Source organism: Ovis canadensis, chromosome 12 (genome assembly GCF_042477335.2).
Source record: "Ovis canadensis isolate MfBH-ARS-UI-01 breed Bighorn chromosome 12, ARS-UI_OviCan_v2, whole genome shotgun sequence".
Lineage (NCBI taxonomy): Eukaryota > Metazoa > Chordata > Mammalia > Artiodactyla > Bovidae > Ovis > Ovis canadensis.
The window spans coordinates 51,485,316-51,509,395 of NC_091256.1; positions in this window are offsets into that span (position 1 = coordinate 51,485,316).

The following is a 24,080-nucleotide window of genomic DNA, read 5'->3' on the forward strand; positions in this document are numbered from 1 at the left end:
GAAGATAAACGGTGGTAAGTTAAAGATGAAAACTGAAACCCTAGAGCAACCACTTAAAGGAGAGCTAAGAGACCAGTATGGAGATAAGCAAGAATACTAAAAAATGCTTAATTAATCTAATGCATGTAAAGAAAGCAGGAAAAAAGGTAAAAAAAAAAACAAAAAACAAACAAAAAAAAACAGATGGGACAAATAGAAAACTAGTAGCAAAACAGTTGATTTATACCTAACTAATCAAATTGCTTATTATGAAGAATGTAAACACTTGTAACATTCCACTTAAAAGGCAGATACTGTCAGGTTAGGTAGAAAGGAAAGCCTACCTTATGCGGTCTGTGTGAAACAATAGAAATATAAACACTGTTGTTCAGTTGCTAAGTCACATCTGACTCTTTTATGACCCCTGGACCTTTGCTGCCAGGTTCTTCTGTCCCCGGGATTTCCCAGGCAAGAATACTGGAGTGGGTTGCCATTTCCTTCTCCAGGGGATCTTCTTGACCCGAGTTTTAAACCACATCTCCTGCATTGGCAGGCAGATTCTTTACCACTGAGTCACCAGGGAAACCCAAATATAAACACATAGGCAGGTTAAAAGCAAAAGGATGGAGCATATATCCAGAGAAAACTCTAATTCAAAAAGATACATGCACCTCAGTGTACACAGCAGCACTATTTACAACAGCCAAGACATGGAAGCAACCTCAGCGCCCATCAGCAGAAGGATATATAAGACGTGGTATCTATATACAATGAAATATTATTTAGCCATAAAAAAGAATGAAATAATGCCATTTGCAACAACATGAATGGACCTTATTTATAAAAACAGAAACAGACACAGACATACAAAACAAACTTATGGTTTTGAAAGGGAGTATTAGCAAGGACATAAATTAGGAGTCTAGGATTAACATACATATACTATATGTACATATTTTATATATATAAATACATAAAAAACAAGGATCTACTGTACAGCACAGGAAACTGTATTCAATACCTCATAATCTATAATGGAAAAGAATCTGAAAAAGAATATATACAAAACTGAATCATTTTGCTGTATCCCTGAAACTAACACAACACTGTAAATTAAAATTTAATTTTTTAATATGGTTAAGAAAAAACAAAAGGGTGAAAAGATAACATTAAAAATGCTAACCATAAAAAACTAAAATTATTTTATTAATATCATTCAAGGAAAGTTATCAGGGACAAACAGTGGCACTTCATAATGAAAAAGTGGTCAAATCATTAGGAAGGTAACAACCTTCAGCCTATACAGACCCAACAACAGAGATTCAAAATACATGAAGCAAAACTGACAGAACTTCAAGGAGAAATAAGTAAGTTCACAAATGTAATTGGAAATTTCAATACCGTTCTCTTAATAAGTGATAGAACACTTATTAAGAGAAATCAATAAGGATATAGAAGAATGTAACACTTGTTAACAACTTAATCCGGAGAAGGCAATGGCACCCCACTCAGTACTCCTTCCTGGGAAATCCCATGGGCGGAGGAGCCTGGTAGGCTGCAGTCCATGGGGTCTCGAAGAGTTGGACACGACTGAGCGACTTCACTTTCACTTTTCACTTTCATGCATTGGAGAAGGAAATGGCAACCCACTCCAGCGTTCTTGCCTGGAGAATCCCAGGGACGGGGAAGCCTAGTGGGCTACCCTCTATGGGGTCGCACAGAGTCGACGACTGAAGTGACTTAGCGGTAGCAACAACTTAATCTACCTGGCACTTAAAGAACATTACAACCAACAACAGCAGAACACGCATTCTTTTCAGGTACACATGTATCACTGAGCAAAGCAGACTCTACGGTCTTCAACAAAACAAGTATTAATAAATTCAGGCAGATTGAAACAACAGAAATTAAAGTTAAAAATAAACAAGGAATATAAATCAATACCTAAACGAAACTGGGAAAGCGATGCAAAATTTGAAATTAAAAGATGTGCTTCTAAACAGTCCATGTATCAAAAAACAAAATATATACACACAAGGGAAATTAGAAATATTTTAAATTAAATAAAAATTAAAACACACCATACAGAGTGAAGTAAGCCAGAAAGAAAAACACCAATACAATATACTAACACATATATATGGAATTTAGAAAGATGGTAACGATAACCCTGTATGTGAGACAGCAAAAGAGACACAGATGTAAAGAACAGACTTTTGGACTCTGTGGGAGAGGGAGAGGGTGGGATGATTGAGAGAATGGCATTGAAACATGTATACTATCATGTAAGAAACGAATCGCTAGTCTAGGTTCAGGATACAGGATGCTTGGGGCTGGTGCACTGGGATGACCCAGAGATATGATATGGGGAGGGTGGTGGGAGGGGGGTTCAGGGTTGGGAACTCATGTACACCTGTGGTGGATTCATGTCAATGTATGGCAAAACCAATACAGTACTGTAAAGTAAAAAAAATAAAATTTAAAAAAATAATAATAATAAATTTTTTTTAAAAAACCACCATAATAAAACTTGTGGAACATGAACAAGGCAATACCTTGAAGGGGTGTATAACTCCAAATACATTAAAACAAATGAGAAGCCTGTTTCTGAGCTGTGGGGCCTCGACGGCAGAGCGACTTAAATCCTCGGGTGACTGCTCTTGGGGCTCCCGGCCGCCATCGCAGCCCCCCTGGCTGCTGCAGCCTCGTGGCTCACGTGGTCCACAAAGCCTGGAATTCCTTCCTCAGCGGAGCGTTCTCTGACTTCCGGTGCTGGATACTGCACAGTTTAGATCTTATCTCCACTTCGCATACTCCTAGGCAGTAACAGTAATGGCCCCTGGGCAGAGAATGCATGCCTGGCAAGCCCTGTGTCTCCACAAGCTCTGAAAACAGTCTTGACAAGCAGAGGTCGAGGCTGCCACTCTCTCTGGTACCTAATATGGACTCCAACGGTCTCCACAGGCTTCCACAGTCTCCGTAGGTTCCACGCTTACGTGCTCTGCTATTGGACATTTGCGATTGGCTTTCCTTTGACCGCCAGTTGTGGCGGGGGCGGGGGGGGGGCGGAGACTTGCTTAGGGCGCCGGCACGGGGGCGTGGCCAAAAATAAGCACACTCTAGGAAAGAAGAGTGAGTGCTGGCGGAGTGGCGGGTCTGCTTTACTGTTTAGCTCACTACTCTGCCCTCAAATTAGAATGGCTGACCTGGGGAAGGGGCTGTACTAGGTTATGCAGGCTGATTTTGTGGGAAGGATGCTGGCCTTGGGGTGGAGAGGGAGTACAGATGACCTCATACGAACTACAGGAGCCCTTGTAGAAAAGTTTGGACGCCATCACATGGTCCAACCCTTCATACTTGACAGCCTGTACAGTCCTTGGGCTAGTAATTAAGCTGAAATGGTTAACTAGGGTGCTGCTTGCCCTTAGTTTCTACAGAGCCCACCGTACTAGGGGCGGGGAGGGAGAGGGAACTTGGGGCTGAGTCTGCAAAGCATTCTGGGTCGGATAAACTCTGCAAGAAACTCAGTCCACCTCTTGAGAAAGTTTGAGCACTCCAGATTGTTAATAGTGAATTCACGTCAGCGAGCAAACATAGACCACAGCCCAGGGATTAGTGCATCCAAAAATGCTTGTGTTGCACATACATCACAGCAGAGTCCATCTTCTGCTGTGCTCCACCGCAGCATCTCTGGTTATAGGTCTTCCACACAAACTCAGGTGGTCCTGTGCTGGACTCCTGCTGTTAAGGCAGTTGAATTTCCACCTTTCACCCTCTTCCCTCCCTTTCTCTAGAAATAGTATTCTAATCAGTTGCTCAGAAAAGAATTAAATTTTATTTATTCTCAAATAAAAGAGATCCAGGCCAGATTGAACACTTTATAGTTCTCCCTTCAGGAAGTGTTTTATAGATGCTCTGGGAAGTATTCACATGTCAGATATTGAAAATAGCTTCTCATAATGGGCCCTATGCTTGGTGCCATACATGATTCATCCTATTGTTTTTTAACATGGTAAGCACCATTGTTTTCAGCATCGTTTTATGAAATAAACCATTTTCCTTAGATCATGGGATTTAGGCACCTCACCTATTGTGCATAATGGATAAATGTCTCCTGCTTCATATTTCTGGAGTATGGCTAAGAAATCAGATAAAACACAGTGATTGACCAATTTACTTTTTAAAAAGATGTCAATGGATGGCAGCCCCTGACTTTAACCAAGATATTTCCTGCATGGACTTGACTCATGCTAGATTACACAGGCCTCATCAACTCTTGACTAAATTCTCTGTGTTGAGTTTTTGGCCTTTAATCAGTTATCCCATGAGAAACCTACAGGGGTTTTCCTCAAGAAAAGTGAAAGAATTCTAAAATCAGTCATCTAAGCTTCAATCTTAAAAAGCTGAAAAGGAAGGTAGACCAAGTCCAAGGTATATTGTTGTTCAGTTGCTAAGTTCTGTCCAACTCTTTGTGACCCCATAGACTGCAGCATGCCAGGCTTCCCTGTACTTCACCATATCCCAGAGTTGGTTCAAACTCATGTCCATTGGGTCAGTGATGCCATCCAACTGTCTTATCCTCTGTTACCCTCTTCTCCTCCTATTAAAGAGCAAAATAAAAAATATATATGTAGACTCAGTAACATAGAAATTAAAGGAACAATACAGAAAATTAGATGAAACTAAAAGTTGGTTCTTTAAAAAAGTAGTACAATCAACAAACTAACCAAATGACTATGAAAAAAGAGGGAGAGAAAAGACAAAGATTATCAATGTGTGTCACAAAGAGTCAGATACAACTTAGTGACTGAACAACAACAAAAATCGATATAAGAAATTCGAGGATTCAAAAGAGCCAACAAACATTAAAAAGATAACAAGCATGAACAACTTTATACCATATTGCTGCTGCTGCTGCTAAGTCACTTCAGTCGTGTCTGACTCTGTGCGACCCCATGGACTGCAGCCTACCAGGCTCCTCTGTCCATGGGATTTTCCAGTCAAGAGTACTGGAGTGGGTTGCCATTGCCTTCTCCATTATACCATATTAGAAAGGACAAATTTCTTAAAAGTCAAAACCTAGCAAAACCAACAAAAACTCCATGGACAGAGGAGCATGGAGGGCTACAGTCCATGGGGTCGCAAAGTCGGACACAACAGATCACACACACACACCAAAAATAAGGCGGGGGGTGGGGGGGAGCAGGAAATTTTGCTGCTGCTGCTGCTAAGTCGCTTCAGTTGTGTCCAACTCTGTGCAACCCCATAGACGGAAGCCCACCAGGCTCCCCCGTCCCTGGGATTCTCCAGGCAAGAACACTGGAGTGGGTTGCCATTTCCTTCTCCAATGCATGAAAGTGAAAAGTGAAAGTGAAGTACACCCCAATAAACACCAAAGTGGGGTCAATTTCAGAAATGAAAGATTAGTTCAACATTCAAATATCAAAGTAATTGGCTATATTCACAGGTGAAGAACTGGAGAAGGAAATGGTAACCCATTCCAGTATTTTTGCCTGGAGAATCCCATGGACAGAGGAGTCTGGCAGGCTACAGTCCATGGGGTCACAAAGAGACAGACATATCTTAGCAACCGAACAATAACTGACAAAAAAATTTTGTATCCAGAATATATAAAGAATTCTTACAAATGATATTAAGAAGATAATCAACCTAATATTTTAATGGAGAAAATATTTTAAAATGCATGTCACAAAAATTACACAGATGTCTGATAAGCACATGCTGCTGCTGCTGCTACTAAGTCACTTCAGTGTGTCCGACTCCGTGCGACCCCATAGACGGCACCCCACGAGGCTCCCCTGTCCCTGGGATTCTCCAGGCATGGAGTGGGTTGCCATTTCTTCTCCAATGCATGAAAGTGGAAAGTGAAAGTGAAGCCACTCAGTCGTGTCCGACTCTTAGTGACCCCATGGACTGCAGCCTACCAGGGATTTTCCAGGCAAGAATATTGGAGTGGGTTCCCATTGCCTTCTCCATACTCAACATCATTTGTCATCTGGGAATTGCAATATAAAACCAAAGTTAGATACCACTACACACCCACTAGATCAGCTAAGATTTAAAAGACTGACAATAACAAGTATCAATGAAGATATGGAGCAACTAAAACTCTCATCTATTACTGGTAGAAATTGAAAATGTTACAATTGTTTTTTTAATTTACTTTTAATTAGAAGATAATTGCTTTACAATGTTGTCTTAGTTTCTGCCATACATCAGCAAGACTCAGCCATAGGTATGCATATGTTTCCTCCCTCTTGAACTTCCCTCCTATCCTGCACCCCATTTCACCCTTCTAGGTTGTCACAGAGCACCAGGTTGAATTCCCTGTAATACAATTCCCTGTAATTACAGGGAATTCATTGTTATACAAGTCCCTGTAATATAACTTCCCATTAGCTGTATATTTTAATATGTCAATGTATATTATTTTAATGCTATTCTCTCAATTCATCCCACCCTTTCCTGCCCCCTGTGTCCATAAGTCAGTTCTCTATGTCTATGTCTCTATTCCTGCCCTGAAACTAGGTTCATCAGTACCATTTTTCTAGAGTCTATATATATGCGTTCAGTTCAGTTCAGTTCACTTCAGTTGCTCAGTCGTGTCCGACTCCTTGCAACCCCATGGACTGCAGCATGCCAGGCCTCCCTGTCCTTCTCTATCTCCTGGAGTTTGGTCAAACTCATATCCATTGAGTCAGTGATGCCATCCAACCATCTCATCCTCTGTCATCCCCTTCTCCTCCTGCCCTCAATCTTTCCCAGTATCAAGGTCTTTTCCAGTGAGTCAGGACTTCACATCAGGTGGCCAAAGCATTAGAGCTTCAGCTTCAGCATCAGTCCTTCCGATGTAAATTCAGTACTGATTTCCTTTAGGATGGACTGCTTGGATCTCCTTGCTGTCCAAGGATCTCTCAAGAGTCTTCTCCAACACCACAGTTCAAAAGCATTAATTCTTCGGCACTCAGGTTTCTTTATGGTCCAACTCTCACATCCACACGTGACTACTGGAAAAACCATAGCTTTGACTAGACAGACCTTTCTCTGCAAAGTAATGTCTCTGCTTTTTAATATGCTGCCTAAGTTGGTCATAACTTTTCTTCCAATGAGGAAGCATCTTTTAATTTCATGGCTGCAGTCACCATCTGCAGTGATTTTGGAGCCCAAGAAAATAAAGTCTATCACTGTTTCCCCATCTATTTGCCATGAAGAGATAGGACTGGATGCCATGATCTTTGTTTTTTGAATGTTGAGTTTTAAGTCAGCTTTTTCACTTTCCTCTTTCACTTTCATCAAGAGGCTCTTTAGTTCCTCTTCGCTTTCTGCCAAAAGGGTGGTGTCATCTGCAGATCTGACGTTATTGCTATTTCTTCCGGCAATCTGAAATACCAATATCCTCAGATATGCAGATGAAAACAAGGTTATGCTCAAAATCCTTCAAGCTAGGCTTCGGCAGTATGTGAACTGAGAACTTCCACATGTACAAGCTGGATTTAGAAAAGGCAGAGGAACCAAAGATCAAATTGCCAACATCCGTTGGATTAATATATGATATTTGTTTTTCTCTTTCTGACTTACTTCACTCTGTATGACAGGCTCTACATTCATCTACCTCACTAGAACTGACTCAAATTTATTCCTTTTTATATCTGAGTAATATTCCATTGTGTGTATGTGCATATATGTGTGTGTGTGTGTGTATAAATACACCACAACTTCTTTATCCATTCATCTGTCAATGGACATCTAGATTGCTTCCATGTCCTTGCTGTTGTAAATAGTGTTGCAATGTACATTGGCGTTCATATGTCTTTTTCAACTATGGTGTTCTCAGAATATATGCCAGTAGTGAGATTTTTTAATCATATGGTAGTTTTATTCCTAGTTTGTTTTTTTTTTTAAAGAAATCTCTATACTATTCTCCACAATGGCTGGAAAATTATACAACTATGTTTTTAAAACATTTGGGCCATTTCTTATAAAGTTAATCTTCCAATCATCATATACCCCAACAATTCCACACACAGATAAATACCCACAGAAATGAAAATATATCTCCACATAAAAACCTGTGCATACATGTTCAAAGCAGCTTTATTCATAATAGTCAAAACCTGAAAACAACATGAGCATTCAAATATCCAAATAAATAAATAAGAAAATTGTGACCTAACCATCCCATGGAATACTAATCTGCAATAAAAAAGGAAGCAATTTCTGTTGCAACAACGTGGGTAACTCTCAAAAATATTCTGTTGAACTAAAGAAACAGAGCAAAGAATGCATGATTTTTGGTTTCCATTTATATGAAGTTCTACAATAGGCAAACTCACCTGTGGTGATAGTAGACTAATGGGATAGGGAATGATGCCAAAGGGACATAAAAGTATACTCTGGAAATGGAAAAGTCCATATTTTAATTGTGGTGGTAGTAAAATAGGTGATATCTACATTTACTGGAATTCATCTAAGTGTACTCTTTAAAAGGGTGTACTTTAATGTGTGCAAATTAAATCTCAATAAAGTTAATTAAAAATACTATAAATTGTGGAATATAGTAAAGCAACACATTAAGAAAAATTTACATGTTTTAATTGAAGTATAAATGATTTACAATGTTGGGTTAGTCCCTTGTGTATAGCAAAGTGATTCAGTTACAAATATATGTTTTTTTAATATTCTTTTCCATTACGGTTTGAAATTTTACATCTTTGAATGCTTACATTAGAAAGAAGAAATGATAAGATTAATGATATAAGCTTCCAGGTTAAGAAGCTAGAAAAAGAAGGAAGGAAGGAAGGAAAGAAGGAGGAAGGAAGGAAGGAAATGGAGTAGAAGGAAATGATAAAGACAAGAATTTACTGAAATAGGAAAGAAACAAAATTGAGAACCAACAAAGCCAAAAGTTTGTTCCTTAAAAAGATTAGTAGAAATAGTTAAACTTCTGTCCATGGGGTTTAATACTTAACCATTATTCATCTGTGACTATTGAAATGTAAATACACATTAATTAAAATTATAAATACAGTTAAGGTAGTTCCTCAGTCACACTAGCTACATTTCAAGTGTTCAACAGTCTCCTCTGGCTAGTGGTAGCCTCACTGGACTGAGCAGAATAGAGCATTTCCATTATTGCTTTAAGTTCTCTCTTGGACAGGACTATTTAAATAAGTCTGATCACAGAAAAGAAAAGACACATACAAGGTCTTTGCCCTCAAGAAATATTTGTTCTTATGAGTAAAAAAAAACAAATCACAGAAGAAATTTTGATATGATGAAATTATAATACACTCCAATGAAATAGGAAAGCCCATAATAGTAGCCCTAATTTGCATGGCCCTAGAGGCTATTGGAAAAGACTCTGATGCTGGGAGGGATTGGGGGCAGGAGGCAAAGGGGACAACAGAGGATGAGATGGCTGGATGGCATCACCGACTCGATGGACATGAGTTTGAATGAACTCCAGGAGTCAGTGATGGACAGGAAGGCCTGGCGTGCTGCAATTCATGGGGTCGCAAAAAGTCGGACACGACCAAGCGACTGAACTGAATTGAACTGAGAGGCCTTCTTAGAGGAAAGTATTTTTAAGTTAAGTATGAGTTAGCCAGAAGAAGAGCTAGAAGCCCTGACCCCTTGGAGACAAAAGATAATGTTATCCAGCTCATCTGCCCATTACAAGCTAGATGTCTAACCACCTAAATTTCAATTTTACCAAAAAAATATAGATTTGATACTTGAAGAGGAAAAATAGAGGCTTGAAAAGGATCTTGACAGAATGGATTTTTTTAAAAATATATCTTTACCATGTGAATGAGCAGGGGTAGGCAGGAAGAAAATGGTCTGTTTGTCAGCAGCTTGCTATTTCCTCCTGACCACCTGTTCAGTTCAATCAGTTCAGTCACTCAGTTGTGTCCAACTCTTTGAGACCCCATGAATTGCAGCACGCCAGGCCACCCTGTCCATCACCAATTCCCAGAGTTCACTCAAACCATGTTCATTGAGTCAGTGATGCCATCCAGCCATCTCATCCTCTGTCGTCCCCTTCTCCTCCTGCCCCCAATCCCTCCCAGCATCAGAGTCTTTTCCAATGAGTCAACTCTTCCCATGACGTGGCCAAAGTACTGGAGTTTCAGCTTTAGCATCATTCCTTCCAAAGAAATCCCAGGGCTGATCTCCTTCAGAATGGACTAGTTGGATCTCCTTGCAGTCCAAGGGACTCTCAAGAGTCTTCTCCAACACCACAGTTAAAAAGCATCAATTCTTCGGTGCTCAGCTTTCTTCACAGTCCAACTCTCACATCCATACATGACCACTGGAAATGATAGCCTTGACTAGATGGATCTTTGTTGGCAAAGTAATGTCTCTGCTTTTCAATATGCTATCCAGGTTGGTCATAACTTTCCTTCCAAGGAGTAAGTGTGTTTTAATTTCATGGCTGCAGTCACCATCTACAGTGATTTTGGAGCCCAAAAAAATAAAGTCTGACACTGTTTCCCCATCTATTTCCCATGAAGTGATGGGACCAGATGCCATGATCTTCATTTTCTGAATGTTGAGCTTTAAGCCAACTTGTTCACTCTCCTCTTTCACTTTCATCAAGAGGCTTTTTAGTTCCTCTTCACTTTCTGCCATAAGGGTGGTGTCATCTGCATATCTGAGGTTATTGATGTTTCTCCTGGCAATCTTGATTCCAGCTTGTGCTTCTTCCAGCCCAGCGTTTCTCATGATGTACTCTGCATATAATTTGAATAAGCAGGGTGACAATATACAGCCTTGACGTACTTCTTTTCCTATTTGGAACCAGTCTGTTGTTCCATGTCCAGTTCGAACTGTTTCTTCCTGACCTGCATACAGATTCTTCAAGAGGCAGGTCAGGTGGTTTGGTATTCCCATCTCTTTCAGAATTCTCCACAGTTTATTGTGATCCACACAGTCAAAGGCTTTGACATAGTCAATAAAGCAGAAATAGATGTTTTTCTGGAACTCTCTTGCTTTTCCCATGATCCAGCAAATGTTGGCAATTTGATCTGTGGTTCCTCTGCCTTTTCTAAAACCAGCTTGAACACTTGGAAGTTCAGGGTTCATGTGTTGCTGAAGCCTGGCTTGGAGAATTTTGAGCATTATTACTTTACTAGCGTGTGAGATGAGTGCACTTGTGCGGTAGTTTGAGCATTCTTTGGCATTGCCTTTCTTTGGGATTGGAATGAAAACTGACCTTTTCTAGTCCTATGGCCACTGCTGAGTTTTCCAAATTTGCTGGCATATTGCATGCAGCACTTTCACAGCATCATCTTTCAGGATTTGAAATAGCTCAGCTGGAATTCCATCACCTCCACCAGCTTTGTTCATAGTGATGTTTTCTAAGGCCCACTTGACTTCACATTCCAGGATGTCTGCCTCCAGGTGAGTGACCACATCATCATGATTATCTGCGTCGTGAAGATCTTTATTCTACAGTTCTTCTGTGTATTCTTGCCACTTCTTCTTAATATCTTCTGCTTCTATTAGGTCCATACCATTTCTGTCCTTTATCGAGCCCATCTTTGCATGAAATGTTCCCTTGGTATCTCTAATTTTCTTCAAGAGATCTCTAGTCTTTCCCATTCTGTTCTTTTCCTCTATTTCTTTGCACTGATCGCTGAGGAAGGCTTTCTTATCTCTTCTTGCTATTCTTTGGAACTCTGCATTCAGATGCTTATATCTTTCCTTTTCTCCTTTGCTTTTCACTTCTCTTCTTTTCACAGCTATTTGTAAGGCCTCTCCAGACAGCCATTTTGCTTTTTTGCAATTCTTTTCCATGGGGATGGTCTTGATCCCTTTCTCCTGTACAATGTCACATTGCCAACCATGCTTCTCCCCTGGTGCTTGACAAGTTCTAGGTATAACAAAGAGGATGGTCTGGATGGAAATAAGTGATAAAAAGATGAAGTCACATGTAAGAAGGTAACATCCACTTACCCCCAGCACTGCCTCTCAGTGGGCCATGAGGCCTGGGGTAAATGGACTCAGAGAAGCAGATATTGTTAACTTCTCGTCCTTGTCAGGAAACTGGAAGATGTTTCATACTTTCCAAAGTTCCGTTAATTCGAGAACAAATTTGTATTGACACTTCGGTGTTCCATACTCTGGAGATACAGTGATAAACAAGAGATTCTTTAAGGCTTCAGAAAATACAGGGGAGAGAGGACATGTGTAAATCTGTGGTTGATTCATGTTGATGTATGGCAGAAACTGACACAATATTGTAAGGCAATTATCCTCCAATTAAAAATAATGTTTTTTTAAAAAGAGTGTTATATAAACTTAGCTGATAAAGTCAGATTTGAGAGGATTGATTTCAGTCGTGGAAGAAGTTCTACTATTAGTAAAATGTTGTCAAACAGCATCGTCTATTACAGAGAATTGTTTGTTAAAGAGACAGTCAAAGGATGTGGCAATCTCCATTGTTGTCTTATTTCAAGAAGTTGCCACAGCCACCCCAACCTTCAGCAACCACCAAGATAGAGGTAAGATACTCCAACAGAAAAAAGATTCTGACTTACTGAAAGCTCAGATAATAATTAACATTTTTTAGTAATAAAGTATTTTAAAATTATTTTAAATTAAAAAAAGAAAACACAGGGGAAAGTATATGATGCTATACAAGGATGCCCAATCTACACTTGGGGGGCTCAGGACAGGCTTCCATGAGAAAAATGCTTCCATTATATCCATACACCATCTAAGGATATGTGAACACCATATTTCCTTTAAGAAATCTGGTAAGGGGAAAGTTACCTGGCTACACTTAAAGGAAACACTGGGGTGGAGGTCAAGTCCATCACACTCCAAGTAAAGCCAGGTTTCCCAGGCATCGATGTGGTCTCCTACCAGAGTACCTTAGGGATAAAAACAAATATGTTGTTGATAAGGCCAGGGTTGCATTTAAGAATTCATCCAACCCATAAACCTTGAAATGCCAAGAAGCACAAGGTCTGCCAGACCCTGATCTGCCCTGCTGCTTCACTGAAATTTTCCTGACTAATCGGGAGTTCCCAGAGATGGAAGCCAAGCCCCCCCAAAAAAGTGTATATATATATATATATATATATATATATATATATATATATATATATATATATGGGTTCCAGGAGGACAGCACTGAAGTTGAAGGCAGGGTTTATCCACATCTAACCAAAGCAAGGAGGCTGCAAAAGGGATTATGAAATGTGCATTGTAGCCCAAGCTGGGTTCTTAACCAGAAGGAATGGAGGGAGATGGATAAACGGATGGATTAATAGAAAGAAAAGCAGAGGGAAGAGAACAGAAACTGCAACAGAAAATCTCTGAAGTAGAAGGGAAAACTAGCCTCATGTGGGCAGAGGACTGGGAAATGCCTCTGATTAGAAATAAGCCGAGTACACCTCCCTGGAGTTGACAACATGACATTCATCTCCAGTTTTCAACCAAAACCAAGATCATGCCATCGAGGTTGAAAAAGCTTAAAATTCAAAGGAAACATTTCCGCTGCTGTGGGGAAGTCCGTGCTAACTCTAACCTGACCTGAAGGATGATCACTTACTTTCAGGACAGGGACTAAGAAAGGTCTGTCACGGGGAAAGTTCAAAAATGAGACCAAAGCAACCACGACCACAACAAAAATAGAGAGAGAGATAAAGAGAGACTTCGAAATGAACACCCACTTGCTTTCAGATAAACAAGTTGAGTCAAAGTGGTGTTGAGGTGATAGATCCTATATTGCAGCCAAGAACCCCCAGAACTAAACAAATACAGTGGTTTTCCTTTCCTCCCAATAGGATGATTGTTGCAGCCTCTATCTGGTAGGGAGACAAGGAGGAAAAAGTTCTAAAATACTTAAGGATTTACTTAATGTGTATAATTCAGTCAAATGATTTGTCTGTGTCTTTTGTTCTATTTTCAACTTACTTCACTTGAGCAGGCCTGAGTTGCAATGGTGAAGTGAAGAGATGGTTGGAGCACCTCAGAAAAATTCCATCTCACCTCTCCCCTTTGCAATCTCCTTTCCTGTTCCTCGTGCTAATGGAAGACTCCCATTTCACCCTCACTCCCTTCTTCACCAGCCATTTACAAAGAGCTTTGGCAGGCATCCTTTCCGTTATTTGCACTACAACCCTGTGATAAAGTAACCCCAAATATAATTTTTGCCACTCTACACATGAGAAAATTGAAAACAAAGAAGCAATATGACTCAGACAATGAGTGACAGAGTTCTAATAGGAATCCAAGTCTTTTAACTCAAGTCTCAGAGTTTCTTCAAGCAGATCACACTGGAGAAATAAAATGGATTTTATGTCAAAGTAAATTTGTGCTGAAACCTAGCAGTTATATACCTAAAAGTGGTGCTTCTAAACTAACAACTACGTGAGTTACATCCCCAGTTGGTTAAAATATTCCTCTTACATATGTGAAATCCAAACTGCCAGTCACTTGAATAAATGGCTGAACTGCATGCTGCTGCTGCTGCTAAGTCGCTTCAGTCGTGTCCGATTCTGTGCAACCCCATGGACTGCAGCCTACCAGGCTCCTCCGTCCATGGGATTTTCCAGGCAAGAGTGCTGGAGTGGGGTGCCATTGCCTTCTCCGGAACTGCATAATATCACTTACTTAATAATAGTTTTTGAGGATTGTAGTGGATGCTGTTGTATGCATTCAGATCCCTGCATTTAGAACGGAAGCATACTCATTATTCCACAGGCTTCTGTGAATATTGGTAGTAGCTGACAGCACTGAGCTGAGTCATTCTCAGGGAAATGCCCTCAGTAAATGCGTGAAAGCTGCCTGGCTCGAGGTCATGCCCCACTAGGAGAGCCAACCTGCATCCAATGACTAGTGAATAAGCAATAAAGGCCTAGGTCCCTTGCCTCAAGGGAGATTCTGAAGGGATCATCCCAGTTTTAGAGTTACCCAAGGATCTTGTGAGGCCTTCATTGTGATGGTTTCACATGTGAACTCTTCCCTCTGCCCCATCCTACTTCCTTCATCCCCCACCCCACATTTTTCAAAAGGTGTTGCTTTTGAAAATATCCCTGCACACAGAGTCCAGTCTCCTGTGGGAGTTTTCCATTGGATGCCTATCTAAGAAAAGCACAGTGAGACAGGCACTGTGAGCTGCCTTTAAAGGACTTGGTAGAGTGAGGGAGGTAAAGAAAAGCAAAGGGGTAATTACACTACAGGGTGATAAGTCTACAATACAGCAATATATCCCGTGGATAAAGTTGGGATGCAGATGTGGTAATAAATTTTAGTCACAGAAAATAGCATATTCCCTCATATTTTTTAGTTATAAAATATTGCTGGTCTTTGTTCTTGTCTCATTATACTAGTTCTGATGACCAAGAAGGCTATCCGTTTGGGAAAGTGATGGCAATTAGATATTAGCAGAAAATGTCAGAGGACCAGCTCAATGAGATCAAGGCTTGACATTTATGTAACTTCAAGGAATTTAGGACTTTTTCTGCCTATTTCCCTAAAATGTTTTTCTACTGGTTTAGGACAACTTTACTCTTAAATTCCACCATGTTTTATCAAAAGATTCACAGCAAATAACTTAGAGTGCTTTTTGTATTGACTTTTGGATTTATGATCCTGGAATTAAGGCTTTTGAGGGGGTGATGCATAACAATGATATTTCAGAAATAGTTTAAATTTCTAATTATGAGTTTATCTGTTTCTCAGTCTGTGATGACTAGACAAATTTCGGATTCCAACATGCCACCAAAGCATGTAGGTGTGAAGGAAAGTGGGGGATAGGGGAGTACAGAGTTGGTGCAGAGTTGATCTAAAGACTAAGTGATGTTTAAACCCACCCTCCAAAATCCTCAAATGACTGAAATTACTTTTAGGCTGGTTTGTCCCAATCTCTGTAAGGCATGTTTTATTGACTTGTTTTAGGAGCTCAATAAGTCACTAGGCGCTATTGACTTTTTAATGGTTGCTCAACAGAATCCCTTACCTCCTCCAAAATAAGTGATGATAGACTTCCCCAGCTGGCACTTGTGGTAAAGAACCCACTTACCAATGCAGGAGATGTAAAAGACTCAGGTCCGATCCCTGGGTCGGGAAGATCCCCCTGGAGGAGAGCATGGCAACCCACTCCAGTATTCTTGATAGAGAATCCAATGGACAGAGGAGCCTGGTGGGCTACAGTCCATAGCGTCACAGAGAGTCAGGCACGAGAGAAGCGATTTAGCACACACACTTCCACTACTGATTTTTTTATGGCTGTTTAATATAATCCCTTAAATGGCAACCCACTCCAGTATTCTTGCCTGGAAAATCCCATGGACGGAGGAGCCTGGTGCGCCCCACCCCATGGGGTTGCAAAGAGTCAGACATGACTGAATGAATAACATACACCTCCAAAATAAGTAATGACAGATGGCAGATACATAGATAGCTGTTGTTGTTTAGACACTAAGTCATGTTTTGACTAGTTCTTTTTTTCAACCTCATGGATTGTAGCCCACCAGGCTCCTCTGTCCATGGGATTTCCCAGGCACAGGAGTACTGGAGTAGGTTGCCATTTCCTTCTCCAGGGGATCTTCCCAACCCAGGAACCGAACCCTTATCTCCTGCATTGTCAGGTGGGTTCCTTACCCGTGAGCCACCAGGGAAACCCAGATAAACAGATAAAAATAAAAGCTGATGATTATCTTTCATGTGTCTGGACAAGACCAAGCAACCCCAAAGTCCTTTATCTTTAGCCCACCCATACTGGGGGTTTCTCCAGCCAGGAACTTCCTATGAGAAAGAGGAGGGGAAAAGAAGATCAGAGACAGAAATCCTTAGTCATTCAGAGAAAGATGAAAGATAAAATCTGCCACTGGTGTTAAGATTGCATTTTATCAGCCCTTAGAGAACTCAAACGCCCCTGGGGCACTTTGTTGTCATGGAGGGATTTTCTTAGGGTAGGGACTTCCCCAAGAGTCTCTGTCAAGTTTCCCTCTCTGTAGTTGCCAAAAGCCAACGGTCTGAATGTACAAATGAATTGTATTCTGTTGATCGTTGGACGTGTGAAACTACATGCATTAATTCAAAATACAAGTAAGTGGAATTTTTTTCTACCCTTTACTTTCAGGTGGAGAAAAATTTGTACCCTCCCCTGAAAAAAAGAATCAAATAATTTCTAGTGTCCTGGATGAGTAAATGTCAATCAAAACTGCTAAAATTTTTGCTATCAATTTCTAATTTTTTTTGGCCAGGGGGACAGGGGGGCTTCCTTGGTGGCTCAGCTGATAAAGAATCCACCTGCAATGCGGGAGATCTGGGTTCAATCCGTGGGTTGGAAAGATCCCCTGGAGAAGGGAATGACTACCCAACTCCAGTATTCTGGCCTGGAGTCACAAAGAGTCAGACATGGCTAAGCAACTTTCACTTTCACTTTTCGCTTTCTTTTTCTAAATTTTTACTATGAAGTGATCCTATTTTGGAAGAAGCAGCACGGTGTACTGAATTCTGACTGAACCCCAAGGTCAATGTGACGTTGAACAAGTTACACAGGCCCCTGGGCCTCAGGTATACTTTTATCAGCAAGGTGAGTATTCTAATGTCTATATCATTGGAATTCTTTAAAAGAGCAAATGAACTGGTTTTGAAACACGTAATTCATGTGCTTAACAGATGACAGCCAATCTTGTTATTATATACTTTTGCTCACTCCAAGTATTCATTGCAAAAAATTCAAGTCATTAAATAAAAAAATTTGGAAAGGTTCTTGATGCCTAAGTCCCTTTATTTATAATGGAGCTTCCCAGGTGTCGCTAACAGTAAAGAACCCGCTTGCCAATGCAGGAGACATAAGAGATGCAGGTTTGATCCCTGGGTCAGGAAGATCCCCTGGAGGAGGGCATGGCAACCCTCTAGCCTGGAGAATCCCCTGGGCAGTACTACTATTGGACAAGTTGAATTCTACTGTTTTAAACTCAGACTTTCTATGATTCAGTTTTAACTAGCATGTGAATGAAACAGAGCAACTATCATTTTTATATAGAACTTTAACAAACAAGCTTTGATAGAAAATTAGGTGAATCAGAACACCATTTTTTCCAGCATTTGACTAGTAAAAATATGACCAAACTATGGCCTTAAAGTGTTTGAGACTAAAAGGAGTAACAAGAAAGTTAGACTTTAAAATATAAAATTCTATTCCCTTTATCACAAATGTCATTATAGCCCTTATCTGAAAAATGGGGTAATCATCTCATTAATTCTGTGTGGTGTTGTGAGGATTCCACTTTTAAATAAATGTAAATCACTAAGTGTAAGTACCTGGCATGTAAAAAGCCAAGTGAAAAGCAGCTATTAGTACTGGCCATGCAAAAACATTTCCAAACACTCCCTGATCTTTGAATGAATGACTCTTTCATCCATTAATTAATTCATTCACCCAATATCTATTGAACACGTTGTTTGCTAGGCACTGATCAGGTTACTGGGAATGCGGATGCGATAGCGAAGGCAAAGTCCCTGTTCTCCTTAAAGCCTCAACTCCACAGTCATCCCCTTCCAGAGCCCTTCCCAAACACTCAATCTAAGTCACACCTCCTCATCCACCAATACCACCAACACACTGTCACCCCTTCAGGTCACTAGACTTTATTTGATTCAAAAATGCTTATGACTACTCAAAACTCTCTTGTTGATTTGTTTGCTTATTCACTTCTTTCCTGCTTACCATCCACTCACTCCACCCAAACCCCCACAGAACACACATTCTATAAAGGCAGGGACCATGACTTATCATTTACCACTGTGTTCCCTACACAGTGCTGGCTATTACTCACTCAGTGCTCACATAACTCAATCCAACTTTCATAGCAAAATTCTGGAGAAGAAAATCATTTGAGCAATTCATTTGTTTTAGGTTGATGTGTGGAATTTATGAAGAAAAGCTAGAACAGTTGAAATCATTTAACTTACAGGAGAGAAATAAAATTTTTAAATGGCCTTTGATTGGAGACTTCCCTGGTAGTCCAGTGGCTAAGACTCCATGCTCCCAATGCAGGGGGCCCAGGTTCAATCCTGCTCAGGGAAATAGATCCTACATGCCACAACTAAGATCTCGCATGCTGCAACAAAGATGAAAGATCCCAAATGCTGCAACTAAGACTCAGTCCAGCCAAATAAATAAAATTAATAAATATTTTGAAAAGTTTTTTTTTTTTTTTAGGATGGCCTTTGATAGTCTAGAAGCCTGGGTTCTAGTGCTATGTGACCATATGGAAATCACAGCCTCTCCAAACATGTCCTTGTATGTAAAATGGAAAGGATGATGTCCACTCTGACAAACCCATTCATAGAGCTGTCATGTGGCAAAAAACAAATATAGCTACATTTGGATCCTAACCTTTACAACATGCTCTACTTGCATTTGCCCAACTGAATCTTACAAAGTGACCCTTTGAAGTACAGAAGGGAGGGGCTATTTTCATTTTGTTTTACTGAAGATACTAATATTAGAGAGCTCTTTTGACTCTGGTAAGAAAAGAAGCAAGAAAAAGAGGAGTGGCTGGAGTGGGTGGAGAGAGAAGGGTCAAGCAGCATCTTCCCAAGACGCTCTTGTTCATCATTCCCACTTTCGCTATCTTCTGTGATCCTCTCAGTCATTCTCATCCCATTTTATAGATGGGGAAATTGAAGTGCAGAGAATTAAGGTAATGGTTTACCCATAAGTAGCCTACTAGAAAATAAAGATGACAGGTTATGAAGCCAGTTCCTCCAACTTCAAACCCCACACTCTACATTGTCACCATGCTGCATCCAAAGAAATGATCAAAGGCAAGAAATTTACCAAAAGAGAAACATGCTATGAAAAGTAAATTAAAATCATCTAATCATTTTTAAACAAAAGAGAATTATCAGCGCTCTCTTTTTTCCCAGATTTAACTGAATTCTTGGTGGGGAATATATATGGAGTGGCATGAGGATTAGCTGTGAGGAATTTAATAGCAGATACAGTATTTTAGCCACTAATGAGGTTATGGGGATATCGTTGGAATATAGCTTTAAGACTGATTAAACCCTACCACTGAACCTTCTTCATTCCAGAAAAAGTTGAATGAGATTCTGTATTGAGACAAAGGTTTGAATGTTAAAGTACCTTGTTGTCATTCTTGATCTTTATAAAATGTAACTGTCTTTTTAAATTATAAAGGATACGTTTTTATTACATTTTTAAACATCTAGAAGTCAATAATATAAGCACTCCACAAATTCCATTCAGGAGCCCTTTCCCCAGAGACAATCATCATCAACAATTGGATATGGTACTGTCTTTACTGTGTTTATTTTACCTAAATGTGATCATACTGTTTTGTAACCATTTTTTCCACTCTATGGCAGACAATGTTCCAGGTGAAAAGAGAAATCTACTTTTTTCTTTTCAGTAGTGGACATACCATAATCATTATCTTTTTTATTGAAGAATTTAATATAGTGATATTTTCAGAAGAAAGACAGATTGTTCACCAATTTCTTTTTAGTCTCCTGTTCAGTTTCAACCACCCACAGAGTTTTAGTTGCTCCTACTTTATAGGTGTGAAAACAGTCATTTCTTTCTTTCCCAGAAGGTTTGGTCACTTGGTCCACTAATTCTGTGTATGTAAGAAATATTGACATGAAATAAGTATTCATTTCTAGAACAAAAAATTCTCTAGGTAAAGGTTATGGTATCTTCTGCTTCACACAGAATTTACAAAAGATAAACTCTCTATTGCATGAGATTCAGAATTAATATCCCATGGCCAAGACGTGACCAAAATCTCAATATCATGGCAGTACTTAGAGTTCTTATAAACCAAGTAAAGGAATTGGGATTTTATTCTGAAGGCAATGGGAATCAGTGGGGCATGAATGCATTTTTTTAACTAGGGGAAACCATGATCAGATAAAATAATACAGGAAGATCTCATTAACTAAAGGTAATGGTTTAAAATAGGGGAAATCCAGGGGCAAGGAGACCCAGTTACTCATGAATGAAAAGTCTTTATTAAGGTTTTATAACCAAAAACAGCCCAAACTGACCCAATCTTTCTCTTAACTGGACTAAATTGCTTTTCAGAGGCAACAGAGCGAAACTGACTCATGCAGTAAAGGAATGCACAGAGGAGAAATGCTGGTCTTTAAATAATACCATGAACCAGTGTCTCCCCACCATGGAGCCAAAAGACCAGGACATGACCAGAACCTGAATGCCAGGGCCCTTTCAGAAGCGAAAGCTTTGTTGTCTAGGAAGATTTGGTGCTAAAGCCTCTTCACCATATTTTACCTTCCATGGCCAGGTTCCAAAACCCTCCAACCTTAATCTGCCCTGCCAGTGCTTCCACATACCAACCCGTCCTCTTGACTCATAAACATATGACTGCACCCTAGATTGGTAAACAGATTGAGAGCCTTGACACCTCTCTCCTTGCTGGTCAACTTTTCACTAAAGCTTTTTCTTTTCTCAGAAGTTAGTGCCATAGTATTGGCTTCTATGCATATTGGGCAGAGAGCTCATGGCTTAGTAAGGTGAGGGTGAAGGTGAAGGTGAAGTCACTCAGTCGTGTCCGACTCTTTGAGACCCCGTGGACTGTAACCTACTAGACTTCTCTGTCCATGGGATTCTCCAGGCAAGAATACTGGAGTGGGTTGCCATTTCCTTCTCCAGGGGATCTTCCCGACCCAGGGATCGAACCCAGGTCTCCCACATTGGAGGCAGTCGCTTTAACCTCTGAGCCACCAGGGAAGCCCGGCTTAGTTCTTTTTTATTTTAGGTTTTAAAATTTATTCTTTAATTAGAGAAAAACTGCTTTACAGTATTGTGTTGGTTTCTGCCATACAGCAATGCAATTCAGCCATAATTATACGTATATCAACTCCCTCCTGAGCCTCCCTCCCCTCATCCCATCCCACCTCTCTAGGCCATCACAGAGTGCCAAGCTGGGCTTCCTGTGTTATATAGCAACTTCTCACCAGCTATCTGTTTTATACACAGTAGTGTAAAACAGACACATAGTCGATGCTATACAAACAGACATATAGTTGATGCTATATAGACATATAGACATACAGTCGATGCTACTTTTTCCGTTCGCCCCACTCTTTCCTTCCCCCACTGTGTCCACAAGTCCATTTTACATCTGTGTCTCCATTCCTTCCCTGCAAATAGGTTCATCAATATCATTTTTCTAGATTCCATATATATGCTTTAATATATAATATTTGCTTTTCTCTTTCTGACTTACTTCACTCTGTATAACAGGCTCTAGGTTCATCCACCTCACTAGAACTAACTCAAATTCATACTTTTTTAATGGCTAATATTCCATTTTATATATTTTAGCACAGGTTCTTTATCCATTCCTCTGTCAGTAGACATCTAGATTGCGTCCATGTCCTAGCTATTGTAAATAGTGCTGCAGTGAACATTGGGGTACATGAGTCTTTTTCAGTTATGGTTTTCTCAGGGTATATGCCCAATAGTGGTATTGCTAGGTCAGACGGCAGTTCTGTTCCTAGTTTTTTAAGGAATCTCCACACTGTTCTCCATAGTGGCAATATCAACCTATATTCCCACCTACAGTGCAAAAGGGTTCCCTTTTCTCCACATCCTCTCCTTTACTGTTTGTAGATTTTTTTGATGATGGCCATTCTGACTGGTGTGAGGTCATTGTAGTTTTGATTTGCATTTCTCTAGTAATGAATGATATTGAGTCTTTTCATGTGTTTATTGGCCATCTGTATGTCTTTTGGGGAGAAATGTCTGTTTAGGTCTTCTGCCCATTTTCTGATTGGGCTGTTTTTCTGACATTGAGCTCTATGAGTTGCTTATATATTTTGGAGATTAATCCTTTGTCATTTTTTTCATTTGCAACTATTTTCTCCCATTCTGAGGGTTGTCTTTTAATCGTGTTTATTGCTTCTTTTACTGTGCAAAAGCATTACGTCCCATTTATTTATTTTTGTTTATATTACCATTACTCTAGGAGGTGGGTCAAAACAATCTTGCTGTGATTTATGTCAAGGAGTGTACACAAGGATTTTTTTTCTAAGAGCTTTATAATTTCTGGTCTTACATTTAAATCTTTAATCCATTTTAAGTTTACTTTTGTGTATGGAGTTTAACAGTATTAAGAATTATACCTTATCTGTGAACATGAATATGAAATCATTCTGTCATGTCCGACTCTTCACAACCCCATGGACTGTAGCCCGCCAGGCTCCCCTGTCCATGGGGATTCTCCAGGCAAGAATACTGGAGTGGGTTGCCATTTCCTTTTCCAGGGGATCTTCCAACCCAGGGATCAAACCCAGTTCTCCTGCACTGCAGGCAGACTCTCCACCCTCTGGGCCACCAGTCCGTACTTTACCTTTATTTCACTTTTTCAAAATATAATACTTCACTTATTTTATTAAGATAGTAAGTATTACCCGGGCAAGTTGATTCTGAGCCTTGATGTAATCACTGCTCACAGAAATATTGTAAGGGAGCAAAACATGACACTTCAAAAATGTCTCCCTGCCATGTGGGTTATTTCAAACTAAAAATAATCAAGACCCAAAAGATACAGGAAGTAACTTTGACCTTTTCCCTTCAAACTGCCTGAAGATAGTAGATAGAGGCCTTTTTCCAGGAAGGGAGCAGTCACAATAGATAATTATAGTATGAACTACATTTGTGAACAGGAATGAACCTAGCGAAGTCTATTAAAACTCCTCACCATGTCCCATTGTCTCTAACTGGCCCAGCAAACATTTGCTTTTCCATCTCCAAGTTTATTGCATTCCTGCCCTGTGAAGTCCCAAACTCCTACCCTTTGTATCTTCTTTTGTCTTTAGCTGAAGGTGATATTTAAGGTGAGGGTTTCGGCCACTTTAGAGCTTCCCACATGGCTCAGTGGTTAAGAATCCACCTGCAAAGCAGATGTAGGAGACATGAGTTCAATCCCTGGGTTGGGAAGATCCCCTGGAGAAGGAAGTGGCAACCCACTCCAGTATTCCTGCTGGAGACGTCCATGGACAGAGGAACCTGGTGGGCTACAGTCTATGGGGTTGCAAAGAGTCGGACACGACTGAGCGTA